Source organism: Symphalangus syndactylus, chromosome 6, assembly GCF_028878055.3.
Source record: "Symphalangus syndactylus isolate Jambi chromosome 6, NHGRI_mSymSyn1-v2.1_pri, whole genome shotgun sequence".
NCBI classification, from domain to species: domain Eukaryota; kingdom Metazoa; phylum Chordata; class Mammalia; order Primates; family Hylobatidae; genus Symphalangus; species Symphalangus syndactylus.
This window is the reverse complement of record NC_072428.2, coordinates 12,031,772-12,057,991: the sequence shown is the minus strand read 5'-3', so window position 1 is coordinate 12,057,991 and position 26,220 is coordinate 12,031,772. Positions and strand designations below refer to the sequence as shown.

At 47.7% G+C, this 26,220-nt stretch overlaps 1 protein-coding gene across 7 annotated transcripts in view; it reads left to right on the top strand.

The window, feature by feature from the left end:
- TSPAN18 (tetraspanin 18) overlaps nucleotides 1-26,220 on the top strand; it is a 205,489-nt gene that overhangs the window by 37,053 nt on the left and 142,216 nt on the right. For all 7 annotated transcript variants that reach the window (XM_055281839.2, XM_055281836.2, XM_055281841.2 and 4 more), the window contains exon 2: nucleotides 1,061-1,147. The gene's annotated coding sequence lies outside the window, so the exon portion shown is untranslated. The remainder of the gene's footprint in view (nucleotides 1-1,060; nucleotides 1,148-26,220) is intronic.

Sequence of the window (26,220 nt, the reverse complement as noted above, 5' to 3'; positions counted from 1 at the left end):
GCCCGGACATGGTGAATTTAATCCTTCTCTGGTGACCTGGGGATGCTTCATCAAACTGACAGAAGGGAAGGGTTGGAGAGGCTGGACTTCTAACCCCCCCGGCATTCTGGAACTGAGTTCTTTTTTTACCACCACAGACTTTCCTTACTATTACTTATCTCTTCATGGACAGCAGATCTTGGAAGTGTTGGGTCTGCCCAAAGAGCCTGCATTCATTAGGCAACGATTAATTCTTTTTCCTAGTTTCAAAATGACTCAGAAAGCCTTTTTTTCCAGCCTGAGGAAACTGGAGTTCCCACACCAAGTTGATAATATTCTAGCTAGAAGCAAAGAAACACAGTGTGATGTTTTGATTAGCATGTTCAATGCCATCACATGGATGTACAGGCTCCGGGCTGACTTGGGAAGATTGAAAATATGCCCCCATTCACAGGCTCGGGAAACGCTCTCCTGGGAAGCTTTGTGGGGCTGGTGCTTAGTCCTGCTTTTCCAGCTGTATTAGTCCGTTCTTGCACTGCTATAAATAAACACCTGAGACTGGGTAATTTATATATAAAAAAGATTTGATTGGCTCACAGTTCTATCGGCTGTACAGGAAGCATGACAGCACCTGCTTCTGAAGAGGCCTCAGGAAACTTACAATCATGGTGGAAGGGGAAGCACGCATAGTGACATGGTAGGGACAGGAGAAGGAGAGAGAGGGGAAGGTGCTACACACTTTTCAACAACCAGATCTTATGATATCTCACTCACTATCATGAGGACAGCACTGAAGGGATGGTGCTAACCCATTCATGAGAAACTATCTCCATCATCTCCCACCTGCCTGGATGGAGAGCTGAGGCCCCAGCTCCGACACTGGGAATTACCATTCAATTTGAGATTTGATGGGGACACATTTAAACCATATCACCAGCCATGGGGACCCTGTCTGGCTTCTGTGCTTGCAGTAATGGAAGTGGGGAAAGGAGACCTTGGGGAGTGGGAAGCCACATGGGACCTCCTGATCCGTAAGGACTCCTGCCTTTTTGAAATGTGTTTCTCTCTCTTCTTTCTCTAGAGTGTATCCAGAAGCTACTGTCAGGAGGACACTGTAAGAGAACCTTGGCACCTCTGGGCCCAAAGGGAAAGACACCAGTGGAAAGAGGTATGGTGTGGCAACATGGCAGAGTGGCATCTTCACTTAGTCGAACAAGAGGGCCTACTCTTCTCTCTTCTTCTCTTCTTGCCCTCCAAACCACCACTTCCGTGTGAAGGGGCTCTCAGCTCTTGCCCAGGGGGTGCAGGGCAGGAGAAGGGTGGCTTCGCTCTTGTCCTCACCCCTAGACATTTACTTATGGGTGAGGGCAACGGGGCCACCTTGGTGCAGGAAGTGAGGGTCGATGGATGGCAGGGAGTGATCCCTTCAAGGAAGAGTAGAGCTCCTGGGGGATCCAGGCAGGGTCATGAGGGCTCATGGAATCTGTACCAAGGACCCCTCCCTGACCTCAGCCTCCCCCATACCCACCACAGTCTTGGGACCATGAGAAGGAGATCACTTCCTAGGGTGATTACCTTCCCTCTGGCCTCGATTCTCTTTTGGACAAAGTCTAAATCCACAAGCACTAGGATCAATCACCACATTCCATGGTGAAACTGAGAACAGAAAAGGCTTGGTCTGCTTCGGAGGCTCTGGGAAGTCCTTCTTGAGCTGACCATGATTCTGGGACTGGTGATGGGCTGGGTGGCCTCATGGAAGCTTTCTGGATGGAAAGCCAGGATGTCTGTCCTCTGAGCAGCCTCGGCCACCAATGTGACTTATAAGTCATTTGCCTCATTGGGCCTCGTTTTCTCACTGTAAAATGAGGCAGCTGCAACTTGAATCTCAGTTTCAGCACTCACGCCCTCCATTTCTGGGATTCCAAGACCAGGGCTGAAATAGAAGAATTGACAGGTCGGGAGTTGGGAGGTTGTGGAAGGCCATGGAGAGGAGAGGGGATCTGAAAACTCTGAGGAGATCTGATTGCCTGTCTTGGGCAAAGGACGATGGCTCCGACCCTTGGTGGTAAATCACAGGGTCTGAGGTGCAGAGGAACCTGGGTTTGAGTCCCTGCCTATCAGAAGAGAAACCAGCAATATGACGGAGGGCTTCATGTGCCAGGCACAGTATGACGCTCACTCGCTGCACCATCCCATTCTGTCCTCTCAACCGTCGTGTCATCTTGCCACTATGATCACCTCCACATTACAGGAGAGAAAACCAGGCCTCAGAGAAGTTAAGTGACTTGCCTAAGGTCACACAGCACTGAGTAATGTTGTCGAGATTTGAAGCCACTGCCTGAACTGCCATACAATTCTTGTGTCTTTTGCTTACTTAAGTCTGTGACTTGAAGCTTAAGATTAAAAATAATTAGCCAAATCATCTCTCTGAAGTTCCATTTCCCATAAAAACATAAAAATGGTTTGTTTCCTTGTCCTAGACTTTTTTTTTTTTAAATAATTTTGGGCATCTCGTGAAATCCCTGCAGGCCTTGATTTTCTGATCTCTAAAATGGGACAGTGACACCTACTCACAGGTTGCTTTGGGGAGGATGAGGAAGACTTAGGAAGCTCCCTGCACTGTTTCTTGCACATGTGCCCTCCACACCCACTCCACCTGCTTCCCCTGCCTGGGCTGTTGGCAGGTGGATGGGGTGTGCAGATTGTAAAGTTCTGCACCACTGCCTAATGGCATTTTCTATTTCGGCTGCCTCTGTGCCCATAGTCGGAAAGCACTTGGCCACTTTCTTAGTCACCAATCTGATAGTTCATTTGCCCTTCTGGAGTGTGCCGCTGGCTGCCCTAGATTATTTTAGGCTGGAATCCAAGACAGGGTGGCTGGCTCCCAGGGGCAGATAAAAACAGGGCCAGGCTGAGGCATTAATGGACAGTGTGGGAGGAGCAGTGAGGCCTGGGGCCTGCTCGGGCTGTCCCTCACTGACAGTGTCTGTGTCCCATGGCTCACCCCGCCAGCTGCCAGGACCATAATCTTAATTGTAAACCTCCTGGCAGCAGCTGCCCTGATCCCCACAGGAAGCGGTTGCCTTATCACAGAGCCTGGATCCTGCCCAGTATTCTTAATCTGGAGAAGGCACTGAAGTGAGTCAGAAAAACCTTCCCGTCCCCAGGACCTTTCTTCTTGGGGATGTTTCTCCATCAGGGGAAGCCGTAGGCCTCAAGCCTCAGTGTGTAAGAGTAAAAAATCTGTTTAAGTGCAGAGCGAAGCAGCAGGGATGCTGTTGTTCTTGGTTTACTTTCAGGAGGACAGCCCAAGGAGCAGAGCTATTTAGCCTTGCCCCTCTTGTTAGCCAGGAAACAGATAAACGTTATAGCATCACAGGGAAAATATAAAGACGACCATAAAGCAACAGGCAGAAAGGCATGTGCTGTCATGGAAAAGCTTTGCTGGGGCTTTGGAGCCAGAAGTTTGGGGGCTGAGTCCCAGCTCTGCCCTTCAGTAGCTGTTTGGCTTGGGGGCAAGTGACTTGATCCTCCACAGCCTCAGTTTTCTCATCTGTAAGATGGGCAAAGAGCATGCAGCCCACTGGGTGGTTGTGAGGTCAAGGTGACTACCATGGGAAGCCCCTGTTTGCTCTGAACAACGGCAGCCCCCTTGGAATAGTGTAGCCTCCCAAGGTGACCTCTTTGAAGAGTTCCAGGCTCTTGGGATGTAAGAGCTGGGTGTTTGTAACCAAACAGTGGGGTTACCCTGGAGACGCATACCTCCTTCTGTGTGAGGTCTAAAAAAGGGCTGTGAGAGGGACCTGGGTTGTGTCAGCTCCCTGTCCTGATGTGCTATCACTTGGAGCTACCTCAAGTATGTGAAGTTCATCCCAAGCCTCTAGCTGATGGCTGACACTTCACTCACAGCCATCTTTACTGGACTCTTTCTGTAGATAATTGTTAATCCTACCCACACCCCAGAAGGCGGGCATTAATAAGCTCTTTAAATGGCTCCAGGCTTCATATCTAAAAAGCAGCAAGGTAAGGACCCAAACACAGGGTTTCTAGCCCAAGGACAGTGTGTTTGTGGGAGCTCCTCATGGCACTCTTTGCCTCTAGAGGCACCCTCTGTGCCCATGGTGGCACTCTTCTCCAATTCATCACCCGGTCTTGCACTGAGTATGGAGCTCAGGCAGAAATGAAAGGCTCTCGATGTTTTTATCTCCCCTGCCCATAGGGCCTGAGGCAGGCTGAGTGAGAGAAGGAAATTTCTATGGATTCCCCAGGCTCCAGTTTATCTATTTTTTTGTTATTGTTGCTCAAGCTTATGGTATTCTATCTAGGAATCCATTGCCAAATTCGAGATCATGGAGATTTACACCTGTGCTTTATTCTAAGAGTTTTATTTAGCTCCTATATTTAGGTCATTGATCCTTTTTGAGTTAATTTTCATATATGGTGTGAGGTAGGGATTCATTGTCATTCTAGTGTATGTGGACATCCAGTTGTCCTTGCACTATTTGTTGAAGAGACTATCTTTTCTCCAGTGTATTGCCATTGCTCCTTTGTCAAATATCAGTTGACATATACATGTGGCTCTATTTCTGGGCTTTCTATTCTGTGCCAATAATCTATTTGTACTTTCATGAATACCACACCATTTTATTACTGTATCTTTATAGTAACTCTTAAAGTTGGGTAGTGTCAAGTCTTCCAACATTGTTCTTCTCTTTGAATTTTGGGTTGGCTATTCTGGGTGTTTTGCTTCTCCAAATAAACCTTAGAATCAGTTTGTTGATATCCATAAAACAACTTGCAGGATTTTGATTGGGATTGTCTTGAATCTATATATCAAGTTGGGAAGAACTGACATCTTGACAGTATTGAGTCTTCCTATTTTTGAACATTGACTGCCTTTCAGTGTTTTCATTTATTTACTTCTTTGATTTCTTCAATATAATTTTGTAGTTCTCCTCATAGAGATCTTATACATATTTTATTAGATTTATTCTCAAGTATTTTATTTCTTTACGTGTTAATAGGAATGGTTTTGTGTTTTTAAATTTCAAATTCCCCTTGCTTATTGCAAGGAAATGACTTTTCTATATTAACTTTCTATCCTACAACCTTAGTATAATTGCTTATTTGTTCCAGGATTTTTTTTTGTAATTTCTTTCAGATTTTCTACATAAATGATCATATCTTCTGCAAAAAAAGACAGTTTTACTTCTTCCTTCTCAATCTGTATGGCTTTTCTTTTCTTGTCTTATTGCAGTAGCTAGGACTTCCAGTATAATGTGGGAGAAGGGACATCCTTGCCTTATTCCTGATCTTAGCAGGACAGCCTCAAATTTCTCATAATTGAGTATGATATTAACTATCGGTGTTTTGTAGATGCTCTTTATCAACTTGAGGAAGATCCCTTTAATTCCTAGTTTGCTGAGAGTTTTTATCATGGATATTGGATTTTGTCAAATGCTTTTTCTGCATTTATTGATATGATCATGCAATTTTTCTTCATTAGATTGTTGATATGATGGATTATATTATTTGATTTTTTTTTTTTTTTGAGACAGAGTCTCGCTCTGTCGCCCAGGCTGGAGTGCAGTGGTGCGATTTCTGGTCACTGCAACCTCCGCCTTCCAGGTTTAAGAAATTCTCTGCCTCAGCCTCCTGAATAGCTGAGATTACAGGCGCATGCCACCACCCCAGCTAATTGTTTTGTATTTTTAGTAGAGATGAGGTTTCACCATTTTGGCCAGGCTAGTCTTGAACTCCTGACCTCGTGATCCACCTGCCTTGGCCTCCCAAAGTGCAGGGATTGCAGGCGTGAGCCACTGCGCCCAGCCTATTATTTGATTTTTTAATATTGAACCAGTCTTGTGTACCTGGAATAAATCTTACCTGATCATGGTATCTAAGTCCTTTAATACATTCTTGGGTTTACTTTGTTAATATTTGTTGAGGATTTTTGCATTTACATTCATGAGAGATATTGTTCTGTAGTTTTCTTTTCTCGTAATGATTTTTTCTGGTTTAGGTATCAGCATAATGATGGCCTCACAGAATGAGTTAGGAAGTATTCTCTCCACTTCTACATTCTGGAAGAGATTATTGAGAATTGGTATAATTTCTCCCATAAGTGTTTGGTAGAATTCACCAGTGAATTCACCTGGGCCTGATGCTTTCTTTTTTGCAAGGTTTATTGATTAGATTTCTTTAATAAATATAGGCCTATTAAGATTGTCAGTTTCTTTTTTGTGTGTGAGCTTTGGCAGATTGTGTCTTTTTAGGAACTGGTATGTTTTATCTAAGTTATCAAATTTGTAGGCATAAAGTTGTGCACATTTGTGGGCATAGAGTTGTGTATTTCTTTTATCCTTTCATGTCTACGGGACGTTCCCATGTCTATGAGAACTGTAGTGATATCTCCTTTTTCATTTCTGATATTAGTAATGGTGTCTTTTCTGGTTTTTCTTAAAACCTAGCCAGAGTTCTATTGATTTTCTAGATCTTTTCAAAGAACCAGCATTTGGATTCGTTGATTTCCTGTTTTCTGAAGGCTATGTTTTAATCATGGCTCTATCACTAAGTATCTGAGGGATCTTAGGGGTAAATCTCGTTGATTCTACATCTCAATTTTTACATCTGCAGAATGGGTGTGGTGATAACAATGCCTAGCCCTGAGTTGGCTTGAGGGCAAAAGTCAAAAGTGAGTTCAGCAAATATTTGTTGGGCCCCTACCATGTACCTGGCACTGCTTTACATGCTGGGAATATCGTTTTGAATGAAATGGCAGAGTCTCTGCCCTTATGGAACTTGCCTTCTGGTTGAGGGAAACAGAAACCAAACAAATACATTGAGTATCAGGTGCTATTAGGTGCTATGAAGTTCAATAATGACAGGAAGGGGCAGGGAGTGACTCGGGTGGTGGGTTGGGGGAGGATTGCTATTATGGATAGGAGGTACAGGGAAGGCCTTCCTAATCAGATGTAATTTGAGCAGAGACCTGAAGGCAATGAGGAACAAGCCTTGACATAATCTGGGGGAAGAGCCTTCCTATTTGAGGGAACAGCAAGGGTAAGGCACATTAGGCTGGCTGGCATGTTGGAGGACCAGTGAGGATGCTGGGGTGCTACACCCAGGGTAGTGTGGACGGAGAGGAGGCCAGGAGTGAATTGGAGGCCCAGCCTGCACAGTGCTGCCAGCTAGGGTGAAGACTTTGGATTTTGAATCTAAAGAGTCTTAAGTTTGGCAGGAAGCCAGTAAGCAAGAAAGAGACAGGATGAAATTAATCTTTTACTAAGATCACTCTGGCTGCTGGGTGGAGGGCAGTCTGCAGGGGGCAGGGAGACCAGTATGAACACTGATGTTGGAATCCATGGAAGACGCAAGGTGTCTTGGAAGGTGGAATGTGGTGGAGGTGCTGAGAAGTCACAACATTCAGGATCTATCTTGAGAGCAAAGTTGATAGGACTTGCTGATAAGATGGGAGTGAGAGAAAGAGGAGTCAAGGCCAACCATAGCTTCTAGCCTGAGATGGAAGAGCTTAGGGTGGGTTCTGGCAGAGAGTGGAGGGAGGGCATATTGAGTTCTTCTCAGGCATTTTAAGTTGAGATGCTTATTAGCCACTGAAGTGGAGGTGGAGAGGAGTGGATGGAGATATGCACCTGGGGTTCAGGGGTGAGGGTGGGGCTGGTCTCCACATTTGAGAGCCGTCAGCTTATAGAGTATTTCAAACTTTTGACCATAATGAGATCACTCAGGTAGTGAGTGAAGATGCAAAAGATGACGGAGGACTGAGCCACTGTCAAGGGCAGTCATGTGTTGTTTGAGAAAATTGTGTTCCCAAGCAAGGGTGGATATGCTGAACAAAAGTGTGCACCTTAGGCAGGGGCAAAGGTGAGAGGCTTGAGGATGAGTGGAGAAATGAAGCTCTGTGCCTTGCTGCAAGGTCTGGCTGGATCTTCTAATGTCTTTGTCGGATCATTCATTCATTCATTCATTCATTCATATGAATCAAAACACTTATCAAGTGTCAACTGTGCTGGAAGCACAAAGCTATTTACCTGTGGGCCCCAGGTATAAATGACACGTAGTAGTGCCTGAGCTGGAGGAGACCACCATTCAGCTGTTGATGCCTGACATAAAATGTGACAGGAGCACAGATGAATTCCTAGGTGTGTTAGTCAGCTTTTCCAGAGAAACAACCCGTAGAATATACAGTCAGCTGGATATACAGATAGGATATCAGGATATATATCTGACAGGATAAACAGCCCTCTGTATCCATGGGTTCTGTATCTGTGGATTCAACCAACTGTGAACCAAAAATATTCCAGAAAAAAATGCAACATAATACAAAAACTCCCAATACAGTGTATTAGCTATCATGAGTAAACTAGAGATGATTTAAAGTGTACGGGAGGATGTGCATAGGTTATAAGCAAATACTATTCCATTTTATATCAGGGACTTAAGCATTAATGCATTTTGATATCGAAGAGGGTCCTAGAACCAAGGGATGGATACCTCCATGGATTCTGAGAGATGACTGTTTATTATATAAAGAGATTTATTATGAAGAATTGGCTGATGTGACTATAGAGGCCAAGAAATCCTGAGATCAGCACTTTAAGTTTGTGACTCAGGAGAGTTGATGGTGTAAGTTCCAGTCCAAGGGCAAGAGAAGTCCAGTGTTCCCGCTCAAGAAGTCAGACTGGTGAAGTTTCCTTTTACGCAGCCTTTTGGTCTATTCAGGTCTCCAGTTGATTGGATGAGATCCAGCTACGTTGGGGAGGGCCATCTGCTTTACTCAATCTACCTATTTAAATGTCAATTTCATCAGAAACACCCTGGAAGACACTCCCAGAATAATGTTTGACCCAAATCATCCATCATTCTAGGATATTTGACACCTAGAGCACATGATTTTTGTATACTTGCTTCCTCTATACAACAAAGTTATTTTCAGTAATAATGATGAAATAAAATCAATTCGAATAATGGCCAGAAAAGAAACAGACTGAAAGTTTTGTGAACTTTGTATGTATAACCATGCCAGTAAACAAACATTATGACATGAAAAAGGAGAAAGGTAATGGGTCAACAGTTCTTAATTACGTTAATAGATATTTTGACAAAAGAGAAGACAATACATGAAGAAACTTGCAAAATGCATTAATGCTTAAGTCCCTAATATAAAATGGAGTAGTATTTGCTTATATACTGTATACTTTAAATAATCTCTGGTTTATTCATCATAGGTAATACACTGTATTGGGAGTTTGTGTATTATTTTGCATTGTTATTTATTTATTTATTTATTTTGAGATGGAGTTTCGCTGTTGTTGCCCGGCTGGAGTGCCATGGTGCCATCTCGGCTCATTGCAACCTCCACCTCCAGGGTTCAAGTGATTCTCCTGCCTCAGCCTACCTCGTAGCTGGGATTATAGGCATGTGCCACTATGCCCAGCTAATTTTGTATTTTTAATAGAGACAGGGTTTCTCCATGTTGGTCAGGCTGGTCTCGAACTCCTGACCTAGGTGATCCACCTGCCTCAGCCTCCCAAAGTGCTGGGATTACAGGCGTGAGCCACTGCACTCGGCCCGATTCTGAGTTCTTATTCTCCAAATGAACGAGTGTCACAGGATCCACATGTGTTGGCTTCTGACTGAATAAGCAGGTGCTCTCTGAATTCACACCTATGCGAACACAATGTGTTTTAAAGCCTAAGTAATAAAAATATGCTCATTTGAAGCTTACATACACATTATTAAAACTCACTGGCCAGGCGCGGTGGCTCATGCCTGTAATCCCAGCACTTTGGGAGGCCAAGGCGGGCGGATCACCTGAAGTCGGGAGTTCGAGACCAGCCTGACCAACATGGAGAAACCCCGTCTCTACTAAAAATACAAAATTAGCCGGGCGTGGTGGCACATGACTGTAATCCCAGCTACTAGGGAGGCTGAGGCAGGAGAATTGCTTGAACCCAGGAGGCGGAGGTTGTGGTGAGCCGAGATCGTGCCATTGCACTCCAGCCTGGGCAACAAGAGTGAAACTCCGTATCAAAAAAAAAAAAAACAACACAAAAAACAAACTCACCAGTGACTGCAGCAATTGTTTAGAACTTAGATCACCAAAAGATTTTTTTTCTCAAAGCAGAGTGTTATCACCGACATTGTTTAGAACTGTCAGCTTTTCGTGGGTTTTAGGTTTGTTTTAAAATTCCCTACAGGCAGTTCATCCCTTTGTTGCCAGCTCCCTGGAAAGACGGCTTCCACTGCCCCGTTCTTGGCATGTGCATAGCAAGATGCTTCCAAGAGGGTTTCTGTGGGGGGATGGGATGGAACGGTGGTCAGAAGGTTGGGGAGACCCAGTAGCTGAGTCCTGCAATAGGACCAGGTAGTCTCCAGGTGGAATAGATGGACACAAAACCAGCCTGGGAACCCCTGGCGTCCTGGGAACCCTGGGTCAATAGGTATTTGGTTGCGGTTCGTAAAAGCCGCCAGGGTTCTGAGCACCATCTGTGTACCCATGCCTGGGGTTATGGAGAGCTGGGCACTAAAAGCTTCATCTCAGAGTGGCAGTTTGAAGCCTGCGAGGCTGCCTCCCTCCCGGTCCTGCGCTCCTCAGTCAGACTCCTACCCTCAGCCCCTCTCTCTCCTTCCCTTTCCCTTTCAGCAGTGTAGCCCATGGAGGCAGCTGTTCTAATTAAAAGTCTCATAAATACCAAGAGATAAGGATCCAGGGGTTTTGTTTTTTATTTCTGCCGAGACTCCCCAGAGAGTCTCTTCAGTAGGAAAGGTCCCTTTGGAGCTGAGATTTTTCTCCTGGACTTCAAAGACAGGGCTTCTTAGGAACAGAACATCTGTTTAAACTGAACTTGAACCAAGAGGCAGGCAGGCATGTCCCATGGGAGAAGGAGGGGGCAGAGCACAAGGGTGTGGAATCTGCTTTCTGTCCCTGGGGGAAGCTCCTCAGGCAGGCTCATTACTGCATCTCACAGTGTGTCCCCATGCTGGGCAGCTTCTCTTAGTAAATGCAGAGGAAGTGATGGCAGGTGGCCCACAGGCCTGGGGCCAGGCTTTGGGCTGACTGCTGTCCAGATAGCATCCAGGCTCCTGACCTCAAAGCCTCTCTACTCAGAAGAGGTAGCAAGGAGACCTAGGGTGACAGAGTTGGCTCCTCCTGCCTGGAGGTCCCTGTGGTCCTCAGAAGTCACCTTCCAATTGGGGACCTCCCAGCTCTTGGCATTTGCATGGACAGAACCTCCTTCATCCTCCCTTCATCCCTCCGTATTTCCCTCCCTTTCTTCTTTTTTTTCTTTCCTCCATTCACTAGGCATCCACTGGGGTTCAGAGATGAAAAACTCCCAGTTCCTGACTTCGAAGGACTCACCACCTGATAGAACAACCAGGTTGATCTCAAAAGATAAGAAAAGTTGAGCACTTTGGTTGTGTGTGTGTGGCTGTTCTTGTTAAGACAATAAAACAATTCAGAGCTTGGAAAATGAAGGGAAAAGAAATCATTCACTTCCTCTCTCAGGACCAGAGCCTCCTTCGTTTCCTGCTTTTGTTCACACTCAGGCGTGTGTTCAATAGTTGACACCAGAAAGTCCGTTCAGTTTGGCTTCCTGCTTTTTTTTCCCCATCTCTCCTGGCCTTGCAGTGTGTGAGATTGCTTCCTGGGCATCACAGGGCTGGAAGGCCCCTACTGTTGGACACTCAGCTGTGTCCAGTGTCTGCTGTCACCTGCATGCCTCCTGGGAGGGGTCGCCAGGTACAGCAAATAAAATTAAAGGATGCCCAGCTAAATCTGAACTTCCTATAGACGATGACTCAATTTTTAGCGTAAGTCTGCCCCAAGCAGTATTTGTTCCATGTACTATTTAAGAAGAATCACTGAAAGATTATTGGTTGTTTATCTGAAATTCAGACTTCACTGGGCATCCTATATTTTATCTGGGAACCCTGTGCCCGGAGTATCTTTTTGCACGTGTGTAGTCCATGCTGCTTTACTTAATGATAGGGAGAACTATCTGGCTAATATGTTCCTCTCCCCATTTGTGGGGAACACTCTTCCTAACTTGAATCGCTCCTGTTCCTGCCCACGCTTCTGGACTGCTCTGCAGCTTCGCGTACTTGGAGGTCACCGAATCCCTACAGGTCTTCTCCAGGCACCTTTCATTCCCAGCCTCCTCCTGGGAGTCTCCAGTGACTGCAGAGGTTTGGTTTGCTCCCTCTAGTGGTGGGGGTGGGAGGGAGCGGTGGGAGGTGTAAATTTGCACTCCTCTTGGGCCTCTGGGGCTGCTTTCTCCAGCGTCCGCCAGCGTTTTTGGCAGGGATGGAAACAAGGATTTTGTTCTTGCCACGCTGGAGGGAGCAAGGGCTTGAGGATGTTGCTCCAGGCTGCTGACCTATAGAGGTCGATGACATCTTTCTCTCCATCAATGAATTTATTTTTAATTCCAAGGCAGCTTTCAGGGTGATAAAAATATAAAGCTAAGTGGCAGACAGTTTTTTTGTTTGTTTGTTTGTTTTTGAGACGGAGTCTCGCTCTTTCGCCCAGGCTGGACTGCAGTGGCGCTATCTCGGCTCACTGCAAGCTCCGCCTCCCGGGTTCACGCCGTTCTCCTGCCTCAGCCTCCTGAGTAGCTGGGATTACAGGCGCCCGCCACCGCACCTGGCTTTTTTGTATTTTTAGTAGAGACGGGGTTTCACCGTGTTAGCCAAGATGGTCTCGATCTCCTGACCTCGTGATCCGCCCGCCTCGGCCTCCCAAAGTGCTGGGATTACAGGCGTGAGCCACCGCGCCCTACCCAGACAGTTTTTTAAAAAAGTGATTGGAGGCTGGGAAGACAGGGTGTTGCATTGTGGTTAAATGGATTTTCTGTTTAACTGAGGGTTAAGTAGAAAACTCGTTTTGATTCAACCTCTGTTGTTGCCAATCTTTCTAAAATGTATTAGCTGCTCCCTGGTTTTCCTAAGTGCACCATAATGACCATAATTGAATCTCTCTGCTGGCAGAGGATCCTGTGGGGCGTCTGGGCACACGGTCGTAAATGTCAGTCTTCACCGAGTGGCCCAGTTATTGGGCTTTACAGCCTGCAGCGTAGGCTGCTGTGCTCTGCAGTGGCCTTCACATTCGCTGTCTTCTCATTCTGTCTGCCCAGCCACCCTAGGCCGGGACTCAGGAAAGGAACTAGTAAGACAACTGTATAGATGTAGAAACTGAGGTCCACTTGGGGAAAGATTGGCCTGAGTCATATCTGGCTGGTGGAGGGGCTGGGACTGAAGCCAGCAGAGACAGCTGTGGTATTGGCCCTGATTTAAATCCTGGCTCTCACTTGCTGGCTGGGAGACCATTAAGCTTCATGAGCCTTGGTTTCTTTACCTGTGAATTGGGCACGATAACCTTTCCCTGCAGGGCTACCGCTGGGGTTAAGCATGAGGATGTAGTTGGGCTGCACACCACAGCCGTCATATATTTAAAGGGAGAATAGCACCCCTCCTGAAAAAGAAATCAACATACCAGTGCTGGGAGCCTGTGTCCGGCTTCTTTCTACTCTGCCATCCTTCTTCCTCTGAGCGCTGGTGGTTTTACACGCAGACCTTGTAGCCAGAATGTCTGGGTTTGAGCTCTGTCTCTGTCCCTGACTCTCCATGTGACTACAGTCTGGGCTTCAGTTCCCTGTCTATAAAGTGGGGATCATGATCGAAACCTGCCTCCTAGGGCTGCCATGAGGATTCCAGGGAAGGGAGCTGAGGAAGTGCTGGGTCAGGGCTGGCCATTGTCATCCTAGGACCTGGTTGGGTGAGTCTAGGTTCACCATGCTTCTCTGGATTTGGCTTATATTCTGAGCGTTTTAAAGGGATTGGGTTTGGGATGCAGGCTCCCTGTTGGTGCCCCAGGAGCCTGCATGGGCAGCCTGGGGAGGAGAAAGATACCCCCTCTCACAAGCTGGCTTCCTGCACTGTCTGGCGCTTTACCCCTCCCTGTGTGCTTCCCCAGGCCTGGTTCTAAAGAAAGATGTTAAGAGAGACCTGAGGGTAGCTTAGGAGGGGACCTAGATGGGAGACTTCTGCCCTGCCATGGCCCCTGCAGTAGGGTCTCCTGCCTGGGGGATGCTGACCCTCAAATATCTTCCCTATTTGGGACCTTCTGTGCTCCCCCATATGTCATACGTTTCTAGCATCTCAAGAGGCATTTGTTTTTTTCCATATCGAGGGATCCGTGGAGTGAAAAGACTCATCTCTGCGTGACCTCTGAACCCTTTATGGGGGATTGGGTTGGGGGTGGGGAGGACACCCTACCAAGGTTTGGCCACCTCATCTGGCCTCTGGGCTACTGGCTCAGCCGCCTCCTGGGTCCTGCAAGCAACTCTGCTTCAGCTCCCGGTCACCAGCACCTACTTATGCCAAGCTGCTGCCTTGTTCTCCAGCTCACCCGCTTCCCAGGACCCCTCCGGAATTCTGTGGGGATGGGGAGGTTGCAGCTAAGTGAATAGTCACCCTATTAGTTTAGGAGAGGAACAACAGCCTGTGTGCAAAGCCCCTGGGTAGGGCTGGTTTATTTATGCATTTGTCTTTAATGGGAAGGCTGAGAGAAATTGCATGGTTTGTGAATATTTACAGGCAAATTACTACAGGGAGGAAATGAATTCATTCTCTCTCCTCTCCCACTGTTAATAGATCACACTGTGGTTCCCTGAAGCCTGCCTCCCACCTCCCTCCCTTTTCTTTCTTGCAACTCCTTGTAGTCTTTATGCCAGCTCCAGGAGGGCGTCTGGGTAGACCTGCCAATTTAATTTACCATGCAGTTATTGAGCGCTAACTGTATGCCAAGCCCTGGTTCAGGGACTAGGGGTACCCAGGTAGGCACCACATGTGTGGGTTCTGTCTGCGGGGCTCTGGGGCATGCTGGCTCAGGAGAGAAGGTGCCACTTAAAGGATTTTTTCCCCCCAACAGAAAGGGTACCCCAGGGGGTAGAGCACAGGAGAACCCTTGGAGGGGTTGAGCAGATGAGAATTATGCTCCAGGTTGGGGGTGGGGCCGTTAGTCTTCTGGTGTGGTTAGAGCACCCATGGGAGGAACAAGGAGGTAGAACTAGAAACGGGGGCTGGGCTGGGTTCTTTCTAGTTCTGAGATGGGGAAGGAAGGTGGGGAGAGGGGAGAGATTGCCTAGGATGGTGCAACTTGTGTAGCTAGCCAGAAGGAGCACACCTCTTGTTTAAGGGGCTGAGTTGGCAAATAGTAGCCTCTTATGGGGAGAGGAGAGTTTCTCCCTCATCTCCCCTTTCCTTAGGGCCAAGAGGCATAAATGGGAGGTCTCTGGGCTGTCACTCCTCCCTCTCTTTTTCCCTGCAGACATCACCGATCAATTGCAGCACTTTTGTTGGTTCCAGAATCCTTTGGAAAACAAGCTAGGCAGGCACTACCTATCGACTCAAGCTGGCCTTCTAGAATGAAGGTGAAGGGCCTTCTAGTAGGTGGCTGGACCTTAGGGTAGCCCCATTGATGAATTTGCAATGGAGGAAATTTCTTCTTCTCTTTGGGTCTCAGTTTCTCTACCTGTAAAATGGGGAGAGGGATGGCTCACTTGGTCTCTGAGGACTTTCCCAGTGCTAGCCAGCCAGCATTTGTTAATACCCGCATTTATTTAGTCTTTCCATTAAGCGCGTGTGCACTTACTCTGGCTGGTGCTGGGTGGGGCCCTGGGATACACAGGTGATCCTGGCAGCTGAGACCTGGCCTCCTGAAGCTGACAGTCCTGGCAGTCTGTGGTTCTTAGAACCTCAGGTGTTGAGGTCAGCTGACACCAAGGGCAGGGCTGTCTTGATTCTTCCAGACAGATGGCACCCAGTGCAGCCAGCTCTCCAGTGGCTGGAGGTCCTGGGGATCTCTGGGGACATTAGTCTTGGTCTCTGGGCCCATACACCAGGCGTCCTCCCAGGATGGTTAGATGCCATTAGACTCAGTCCGTGCAATAAAAGCCACAGCCCAGGCCCCAGGTGCTGCTGAGCCAAGCGAGGAGCTGTGGCCACTGGGGATCCTGAAAGGGCCCCAGGCCACATGTATCTGTCCTGGGAGCCTGCCCCAGGATTGACCCCCCCAGCCCTTTTTGGCAGGGGAGAGGCCTCCATTGTGCTCCATTTCCTTCTAGATGCGCATGTTCCTCCTCAACCCTTCCTCCCCACCCACTCCATGGCTGTGTCCTCAGTTTACCCCAGGTCATGTCAAGTGAGATCAGCCCTTTACCCTCGGTGTTCTGAAATTAGGGCCAGGGAGAGGCCAGGCATTTCAGAACTGTCTAGGCGCTCCCTGGGGCCAGATGCTCTCAGATGCCAATAAAAACACCATGTCCTTTTTGTGTTCAGTGAAGGCCCCTCCTTGACCTGCTCTGGGCAGGAGTGACTAGGAATGGTCAGCTGGTTTTAGACCCTGGAGAAGGTTAATGGGATCAGTAGCATCCTAGGCTGGGAGCCTTTGAGATTAGAGTTGTGGGTGAAATTCATCAATCTCAGGGAGAAAATGGAGTACGCCACCACGGCCTTGTGAAGACGTGGATGGCCTTCTACTGCTGATGGGTACACACACTGCTGCATGCTATGCCTTAATGCCTGCCTTCCCTGCACACAGCTACCCACATACCTGTGCATATTTACACACACACTGGCACACATACCTGCATACTGGTGCATCTCTACATATATACCTGCACACCCACCATATACCTGTGCACACCTATCCACATGCCTGTGCATGTCTATGTACACTCCTAAGTGCCTGCAATACCTACCCACGTCCTTGTGTCTGCCTATGCACACACATGCACACATCCCTGTGGACACCTACACACATACCTGTGTATACTTATGCACACACCTGCCCACATCCCTGTGCACAACTACGCACATACCTGTGTATACCTATGCATATGCCTACCCGCATCTCTGTGTCTGCCTATGCACATACCTGCACACACCTGCCCCTGCATTCCTATGCACACCTATGCACACACCTGTGCACACTCACAGATGCACACACCCATTTGTGCAAACGTCTTCACACACCTCTCCTACACCACCCCCAGCTCCTACGCACCCACCCACACATCCTTCCCTACACATCTTCCTTCAGATTCATTCACTTCAAATATGTCCTCCCTGCCTCTCCCCACTGTATGCAACACACACACACACACACATGTTCACAAGCTGCAACCAAGCTATTAGATGAAATTGATTGTTTCTCTGCTCTGGGCCTACAGGACTCAGGATTATCTCTTTACTCCCGATTATCCATTTACCTGGATGCCAAGCCCAGCAGGGGCTCCAGGGAGGATGGGAAGGTTGAGTCCGGGATAATCTGGGCCCATTACAAGTGCCCTCCGAGGCTGGGTACATTTTCTGAGTCCTGTTTCATACCTCCGTCTGCTCATTCATTCATTCATTCATTCACCTACATCCGTTCATTCCAACACTTACTGACAGCAACGATCCAGACAAAAACATGGCCTTTGCCCTGACAAAGCTTCCCTTCTTCTTACAGTCCATCAACTTCATCATTTCCTTCATGGTTCTCATATTTGTTGAGGAGAAAATGATGTCGGACTTTGATACTTGCTTTTGGAACCAGACGTCCAGTCCTGGAATCCAGTCTGTGTCTGGAATCCACTTGCTAGACCTTGGCTATGTCATGTCACCCCCAAGCCTCTGTCTATTTCCCCATCTGTAAAATAGGGATCATGGTTCCTCACTCCTGGGGAGGGCCTTGAGCCCTGTGAATGGCAGCTGTGAGTACTGACTTGGGGACTTCTGTGTTCATCAACAAAACCTTCCTTAAAACAGGGCCCCACAACTTGCTAGCTTCCTAAGGCTAGGGTGGGGACCCTGGGAAACAGTTTTGAATTCCTGGTGAGACTTTGAGCCTATCTGTGGAGTACCTGCTTTTCAGACATGGCCGGTCAGCTTATTTTTTCTGTTCCTTTAAGAGAAAGTGGTTGCGAAAGGACTGGCTTATCACAAACATTAAGGAAATCTGATGCTCTAGAGGTTTCTGCAGAGGGCCGGAGGAGCAGCCAGGAACCAGTGGCTTACTCATCATGTGCCTGCAGCCTTGCTGGAGGGCCCTGGCCAGTCTCTCCCGATCTGTAGAGTAGAGATAGGAAGCCTGTTGGTGAAGGCTGGGAAAATCTCGCTGATGTCAGCATATTGAGCATGGTGGGTGGCTGCCCGCCATCACCCAGTGTCCAGCACAAGGCTCTTGTTGGGAGGGAGGGAGCTCTTCCATGAAGCCGGGGCTTCCCAGGGCCTGGGGAAACCATGAGGTAGCTAAGTGGCTGTTTTGTGTTTGTTACAATGTTATAACAACCTTAATTGTTCATTGGAAAACTGGACTGTTAGCTTCTCGATGGCTGGGACACTATTGTGTCTATGTTGCTCTAGAGGCTGCAGGAGAAGCTACAGTAGCAGCACACAGTAGGACGCAGCACATCCTTGCTGGATGACAGATAACTGGAATCTTCCAGCAGCCTGCGCTGGGCATCTGTCTTCTCCCACAGCCCCGGGGGCGTGTTTGGTAACAACCCAGGACTCTGGAGCCTTTTAACATAGGCTGAGTACCTTCGTACACGCTTACCCAGCAACTTTTTTCCTTTTCTCTCCAAAGAGCTACAAACTTTATTGAGGTTATCATTTATATACAGACATAAATTGTACAATAACATCCATTTTGACCTTGTATACGTCAGTCCCCGTAAGACATAGAAATTTTCCATCAGCCCAGAAAGTTCCCTCTTAGCCCTTCCCAGTTAATCTCTGTTCCTTCCCCGGGGGCAACCACTGGTCTGCTTTCTGTCACTATACATTAGCTTTGCCTGTTCCAGAACTTGCTATAAATGGAATCCTACAGTAGGTAGTCTCCTGTCAGTCTCCCTTCACTCAGCTTACCGTTTCTAAGATTCATTTACATCGGTGCTTATATCAGTAGTTCATTACTTTTTATTGCCGAGTAATATTCCATCTTATGTATATATAATAATTTGTGTATCCATTCACCCTCTGATGGATGTAGTATTGTTGTCAATTTTTTTTACATAAATTTTTTTTTACATAATCAAGCTGCTATGGACATTTGAGTCCAAGTCTTTGTGTGAACACATGCCTTACTTTCTCTTTTGGAAATATCCTGGAATGTAGTAACTGCATCATAGGGTAGGTGTATGTATAACTTAGAAGAAACTGTCGGCTGGGTGCAGTGGCTCATACTGTAATCCCAGCACTTTGGGAGGTCGAGGTCAGGAGTTCGAGACCATCCTGGCCAACAAGGTGAAATCCCGTCTCTACTAAAAATACAAAAAATTAGCTGAGCGTAGTGGCAGGTGCCTGTAATCCCAGCTACTCGGGAGGCTGAGGCAGGAGAATCGTTTGAACCCAGGAAGTAGAGGTTGCAATGAGCAGAGATCACGCCACTGCACTCCAGCTTGGGTGACAGAGTGAGACTCCGTCTCAAAAAAAAAAGAAGAAAAGAAACTGACTGCCGAGCTGTTTTCCAAAATGCTTGTATTGTTTTCCACTCCCATCAGCTGTGTACTAGAGTTCCAGTTTCTCCACATCCTAGTCAATGCTTGCTATGGTCAGCTTTTTAGTTTTAGACGTTCTAATAGTTGCATAACGGTATCGCATTCTGGTTTTAATTTGTACTTCCCTATTTAACTACTGATATTAAGCATTTTTTCATGGGCTTATTGTCATTTGAACACTTTCTTTTGTAAAATATCTGTTCAAGTCGTTTGTTCTTTTTTTAGACAGAGTCTTGCTCTGTCTCCCAGGCTGGAGTGCAGTGATAAGATCTTGGCTCACTGTAGCCTCTGCCTCCTGGGTTCAAGCAATTCTTGTACCTCAGCCTCCCGAGTAGCTGGGATTACAGGTGTGTGCCACCACGCCCGGCTAATTTTTGTATTTTTAGTAGAGATGGTGTTTTACCATGTTGGCCAGGCTGGTCTCGAACTCCTGGCTCCAGTGACCTGCCCGCCTTGGCCTCCCAAAGTGCTGAGATTACAGGTGTGAGCCATCACACGTGGCCTCTTTTGCCCAATTTTTATTGTATAATTTGTCCTTTTTAAAGGAATTCTTTAATTTCTAGAAGAAAACACAGGAGAATATCTTTAATGACCTTGAAGCAGGCAAAGATTTCTTAGACACCTAACCATAAAAGGGAAACTTGATAAATTCACTTCATTGAAATTAAAAACCAGTGTTCATGGAAATACACTGTTAGGAAAATGAATAGGAAAGCTACAGACTGGAAGAAAATAATCACAACAACAATATGATATACCAAGACTCTTTTTTTTTTTTTTTTTTTTTAGTGAGACGGAGTCTCGCTCTGTCGCCCAGGCTGGAGTGCAGTGGTGCGATCTTGGCTCACTGCAACCTCCATCTCCTGGGTTCAAGCGATTCTCCTGCCTCAGCCTCCCGAGTAGCTGGGACTACAAGTGCCTGCCACCACGCCCGGCTAATTTTTGTATTTTTAGTAGAGATGGGGTTTCACCATGTTGGCCAGGCCGGTCTCAATCTCCTGACCTCGCAGTCCGCCCGCCTCGGCCTCCCAGAGTGCTAGGATTACAGGCGTGAGCCACCGCGCCCAGCCTACCAAGACTATTTTCTGAGGACTTGCTTATGCCAGGCACTTGCCTGAGCCTGTGTGGTCCTACAAATCCCCCTCCTCTGCCCATCAATGTCTGTGCCAGTGTCGTGTGTCATGGCCTGTCAGTCCCTCAAGGCTCTAAACTCTTTCACCCTGGTAGCTCCCTTCACAGAGGCTATTTTCTGGAACATACTTTTCCTGGCTGTTCACAAAGCTCCCTCACCCTCTCGTCTCAGGGCTCAGCCTCAATGTTTCTTTCAAAGGAAAACCTCCTTGGACCCCAGAGGCACAGCCAGGGAGGGGTCAGAGCACAGCCCGCCTTGTTGGCCGAGGGAGAGATTGGAGTACAATTTAGAATCCCATCCCTTGACTTGGGGGTAAAAATGCAACATGCCATTAATAAGGGGGCGCTGGTACTGACAAGATGGAGAGGATACGGGGCCATAGTCCGAGATCCAGAGGCCCCTTCTGGGGCAGACATTCCTGCCTTCGCTGCTGGGGAATGGAGAGGGACGGAAGAGGCTGTAGTCAGGCTATGGGGCTCCGAGCCACATATGAGGACCAACCTGTACCAGCGTATGTCAGCATTTTTCTCTGGTGTGTACAGGCAGGCTCTCAGCCCTGCTCCCAGGGCCTCTGTTTTCAGCTCATGGTCTTGCTTTTACTCTTGTCTTTACCACAGTCGTGTCCATCCATTACCTCTCCACAAAAGCCATAGATTTTGAGAATGTATTCAGGCATGAACGCCCCTAGGTCGGCCCTGCAAACTGGGTCGGACTCCTTTCTCTAATCTCTCTGGAGACTCTGTGCTATCACTTCCCCTATTTATCACAGTGTAATGCAATACTATTGCAGTGTTCTTTGTTCACTGTCTGTCTCCATCCTGGGACAGAAGACTCTGTGAAGGAAGCTGCCACCCCTGCCTTGTTCTCTGCTGTGTCCCCAGCCCTCGGGGCTATGCTTGGTACACAGGAATCACTCCATGACTTCGTCAATCAGTGATGATTACTCAGCAACCACCAGCAAGGTAGACAGCACAAGTACATTCTCTCCATTCTTCCGATTGGGAAATCAAGGCTCCAGGAGTTAAATGTCTTGTTCAGGGTCTCACAGTTGGCAAAAGGTAGGGTTGTGAGTGAACAGCAGATCTGGTTTTGAATATTTCTACCCTAAGGCGACTGCACTCCTAAGTTTAAACCTAATAATGTGAGTGGTGAATGCTATAAAAATGTGGAGTGCTGTATAAATAAAATGTATCATTAAAAATATCTATGGTGATTTTAATCATCCCTAACCACAGTAATGAGACAAAGCGTGGTTCTAAATCTGGGCAGGGCTAGTGCTAAAATCCAGATGTTTCCTAGGGGCCTGATATATTTTGCATTGTGAATGCTTTTGTTAAATGTTGATGAGATGCAAAAGGATATTTATAAGATAAATGTAGGGGATGGATTATAACAATACATTGAACACATGAGTACCCACCAACCAGATCCAGAGACACAGAAAACCCTGTATGCTCTGCCTGAAGTCACCTTTTTCCCATCCCAGATTTTCCATGTATTCCCTCTTGCTTTTTTTTTAATAGCTTTTTCACATCCGTTACTTTAATGTTTTCTATTCATTTATATATTTGTTCAGCAAATGCTTGTTGAGCTCTGCAACCACGGATAGAGTTACAGAGCTTCCGAATCCCACCCTGTAACCGTGCAGTTGTTGAAAAGGAAGAAATAGAGGTGTTTTCCCCCCCCATACAAAAAAGTTATCCTCATGGTACATGTCCCCTGCCCCCCACTGCCCCCTGAAGCAGGCTTTTATCCCCTCAAATGCCTCATTTGTGCTTTGGCCCAAACTGTAGCCCCCTGTGAGTTTTTTCCACAAAGTACTTGTGGCTTTGGCAAGGTGGTTTTATAATGCTGATAATGCTGCCTTTGTCTGGGGCCTCCCCCTGCCCCTTTCCCTTTCAGTCTATGTATTTTAGGTCTTTGGTGGGACTTTGCAGAACTTTGTACTTAGCAGGACTGGACTTAGCATAACTTCACTTCTGGGATCTCTCACTCGTGCCGCCTTGCCGAGCAGTGGGGCCAGGGCAGCTTTGATGCTGGGGTTCGAGGGGCAAGAGTGGGAGGTGCCCATGAACTTGCTGGCAGAGGGTTACAAACACTTGCTACTTGCTATTTGTGTGACCCTGGGCAAGTCACTTAACTCTTCCTGTTTCCCTTTCCACAAGGTGGATACGGCAGTCGTGCCTACCTGGGCCATGTTGAGGGCTAGGCTGGCAGAGCTTGTGAAGTGCTGAGCACTGTGTCTCATGCACAGCGAGGGCCCCACCCAGCTAGCTGTCAGTAGGACAGGTGAGATGAGGGCACTAAGCGATGCCACAGGACCCCACGGTGTTTGGCAGTCTGGGATTTAAAAAGCGTGGCACACCCACCATGATCATTCAGGCTCCCGATGCTGTGCCCAGTAGGCTGGGCATGCGTTGTATCTCTGTTTGACAGATGAGCAGACTGAGGCTCAGAGGATGGTCCCTGCTGGTAAGTGGCAGAGCACAGCAGGAGCTTCCTTTCTGTCCTGTGGGCTGCCTGCCCCAGCCCTCCTCATGGGGAGGGGCCAGATGGGCTTCTGGGGCTGGCGACAGAGGGTAGAAGAAGCTGCAGGGAAAGAAACTCTGTGGGTCTGGGCTTTGAAAGCTGGCATTGGGTAAGTTCAAAGTGAAACTTGGTGATGTCCTCAGTGTGGTTCCCTGCCAGTTTTGTGGCATCTGCTACCCCTAGGGGGCAAGCATGAGGGCTCTCCTCCCCCAGACCCTGCTGGTGAGTGGAAGTTGCCCCAGGATCTAGGGTGATGTGGTCACTTCCCTGCTACCTGCACAGGATTATCCACTTACTTTTTTTGTTGTTGTTTTTTTAAAGACAGGGTTTCACTCTGTTGCCCAGGCTGGAGTGCAGAGGTGCAATCTCGGCTCACTGCAACCTCTGTCCCCTGGGTTCAAGCGATTCTCCTGCCTCAGCCTCCCGAGTAGCTGGGATTACAGACAGCCACCACCACGCCCTGCTAAGTTGTGTGTTTTTAGTAGATACTGGGTTTCTCCATGTTGGCCAGGCTGGTCTCGAATTCCTGACCTCAAGTGATCTGCCCACCTCGGCCTCCCAAAGTGCTGGGATTACAGGCATGAGCCACCGCTCCTGGCCTGTCCAGTTAGCATTTTTCACCCTTGCTCCATTTTCCTTTGCCACCGTTTAGGGTGATCTTAGGAAGGCAAACTGTTCTGACTATTAGCCAGGGCAGGGCCTAATTAGGAAGGCATACATATGATGCTTGTGGGCTGGGGACAAGATTTGGACAGAGACACAATATAGATAGAATGGATTCTAAATCTATGCAAATTGTTTGGGGCAAAAATTTCAACTCTTGAAAAACAGTGATCTAAGCTGCCGATATTTGAGTGCTTTCTATGTGCCACTATTGCCTCCATCAACTCACTTAATCCTCACATCGACCCTGTGATGTATGTACTTTTAGGATTCCCATTTTACAAATAAGGAAACTGAGGCTCAGCGAGGAGAATTAATTCTTACGTAGTTAGTGAGGAACACAGTTGCAATTCAGAGTCACCTCATGTGGATTCCAGAACCTGAACTCATCCCATCCCCACTTGCAATTCGGATCTTTCCACAGTCATGGGTGGTGCAGAGCTGGAAAAATTCCTGCAGTGGACAACTCAGTGTGCTGGCATTGCTGGCTGTGCAGCTTGATTCTCATCCTCTTAGACAGAGTGGGAAGGCAGCAGGCTTAGAGGGTAAGAGCCACACTGCCTGGCTCTCTTGGCTTCCCTGTGCCTCTGTTTCTTTATCTGTATAGTGTAAATAATAACAATCTGACTTAATAGGCTTCTTATGAGGGTTAAAGAGAGACTGCATGTAAAACGTTAAAACTCGCCAGGCCCAAAGCAATGAATAGATGTCGGCAGATGTGAAGATCATTTCTGCCCAGGCAAAAGCCAGGGATCTGGCTGACCTGTCCTCCAGCTGCCAGGGGATGCTTTTGAGGGGATCTGTAGCAGTTCTTTTTTGCGAGGCTGCTCTCTGGAGTTCTCAGAAGACTCCAATGTTACTGCTCACTGAACTCGCCCTTCCCAGCCTGTGTGTTTGCCTTAAAGCCCCTCGTTACAACACAGGGCAGACAGTCACACTGGCTTCTGTTCAGTGTGGACCTACTAGGAGCCTGGTCCAGGCCCAGGGACATTCCAGGCATTCTCTCTGGTAGGACAAGTATCATTATCCCCATTTTGCAGATGAAGAAAAGGTTGAGCATGGAGATGGGAGCTGGCTGGTAAACTGTTTTTCCTGCCTTTTCCTCCACGGTTCATGCAGGGGCCCAGGAACCTTCGGTACACAGTTGGTGGTTGAAGCTTTGGAGGGCCAGGGACCCAGGGAGCAGCCCTCATCCCAGGACCCTTAGCCCCCAGATGGGCGGGATTGGTCGCCGCAGAACCTCAGCAGCTCTTGGGCTGCACTGCTCAATGGAACTTTCTGTGTGGATTGAAATGCTGTCTACGTGCGCTGTCCAATACAAGAGCCACTTACACATCAAACTGACTAGTGTGACCGAGGGACTAGCTTTTTAATTTTAATGAGTTTAAACGTCAAGAGGCACACGTGACTAGTGGCTACTATATTGGTCAGCACAGTTTGGAGCATGGCTTTTCTTTTTTTTTCTGTTTTTTTTTTTTTTTTTTTTGAGCCGGAGTCTTGCTCTGTCGCCCAGGCTGGAGTGCAATGGCATGATCTTGGCTCACTGCAACCTCCGACTCCCTGGTTCAAGCAATTCTCCTGTTCCAGCCTCCCTAGTAGCTGAGATTACAGGCATGTGCCACCACGCCCAACTAATTTTTGTAGACATGGGGTTCCACCATGTTGGCCAGGATGGTCTCTGTCTCCTGACCTTGTGATCCGCCCGCCTCGGCCTCCCAAAGTGCTGGGATTACGGGCTTGAGCCACCGCGCCCGGCCCGGAGGAGGGGTTTTCTGCAAAGGGAAGTATTTGTGAGAGCTGGTGGCACCTTGCTGGTGGCTTTGTTTCTCCTGTACCTGAAGATTAAGAGGAGGTCATATGTCAGAGCTGGTTTTACACTGATTCCCTCCCCGCCACTTCATGGAGAGAAGAGAGGGCCAAGTGACTGGAAGAATCCATGCATGCAGCTGGTGTTGCCTTTCTGCAAACACATCTACGTGGGGTGCCTGGGCCCGGCATGTGGAGAAAACCGCAAAAAGCAATGCAGGCACGTGTGTTGTCCAGAGAGGAACAGGAATAGCAAGGGAAGGAAGACCTGCGGATTTTCCCTTCTCGCTAACCTGACAATAACACCCTGGTGTTAGTCTCTGGATTTCATTCACCCAGGGAGAGAGTGTTGCATGAATTCATCAATGAATTCTTTTCACAGCTTACCAGTGTTTGCGTGACGCAGAGCTGGGATCATCAGAGAAGCTGAGGTTCTTATTTCCCAACAGAAATAAGTCACAGGCAGTGGAATAAAACAACCACCCAACGTCACATCTTGTAGGGATCTTCCCATCTTTAGCCAAAACTGAGATTAGATTATCC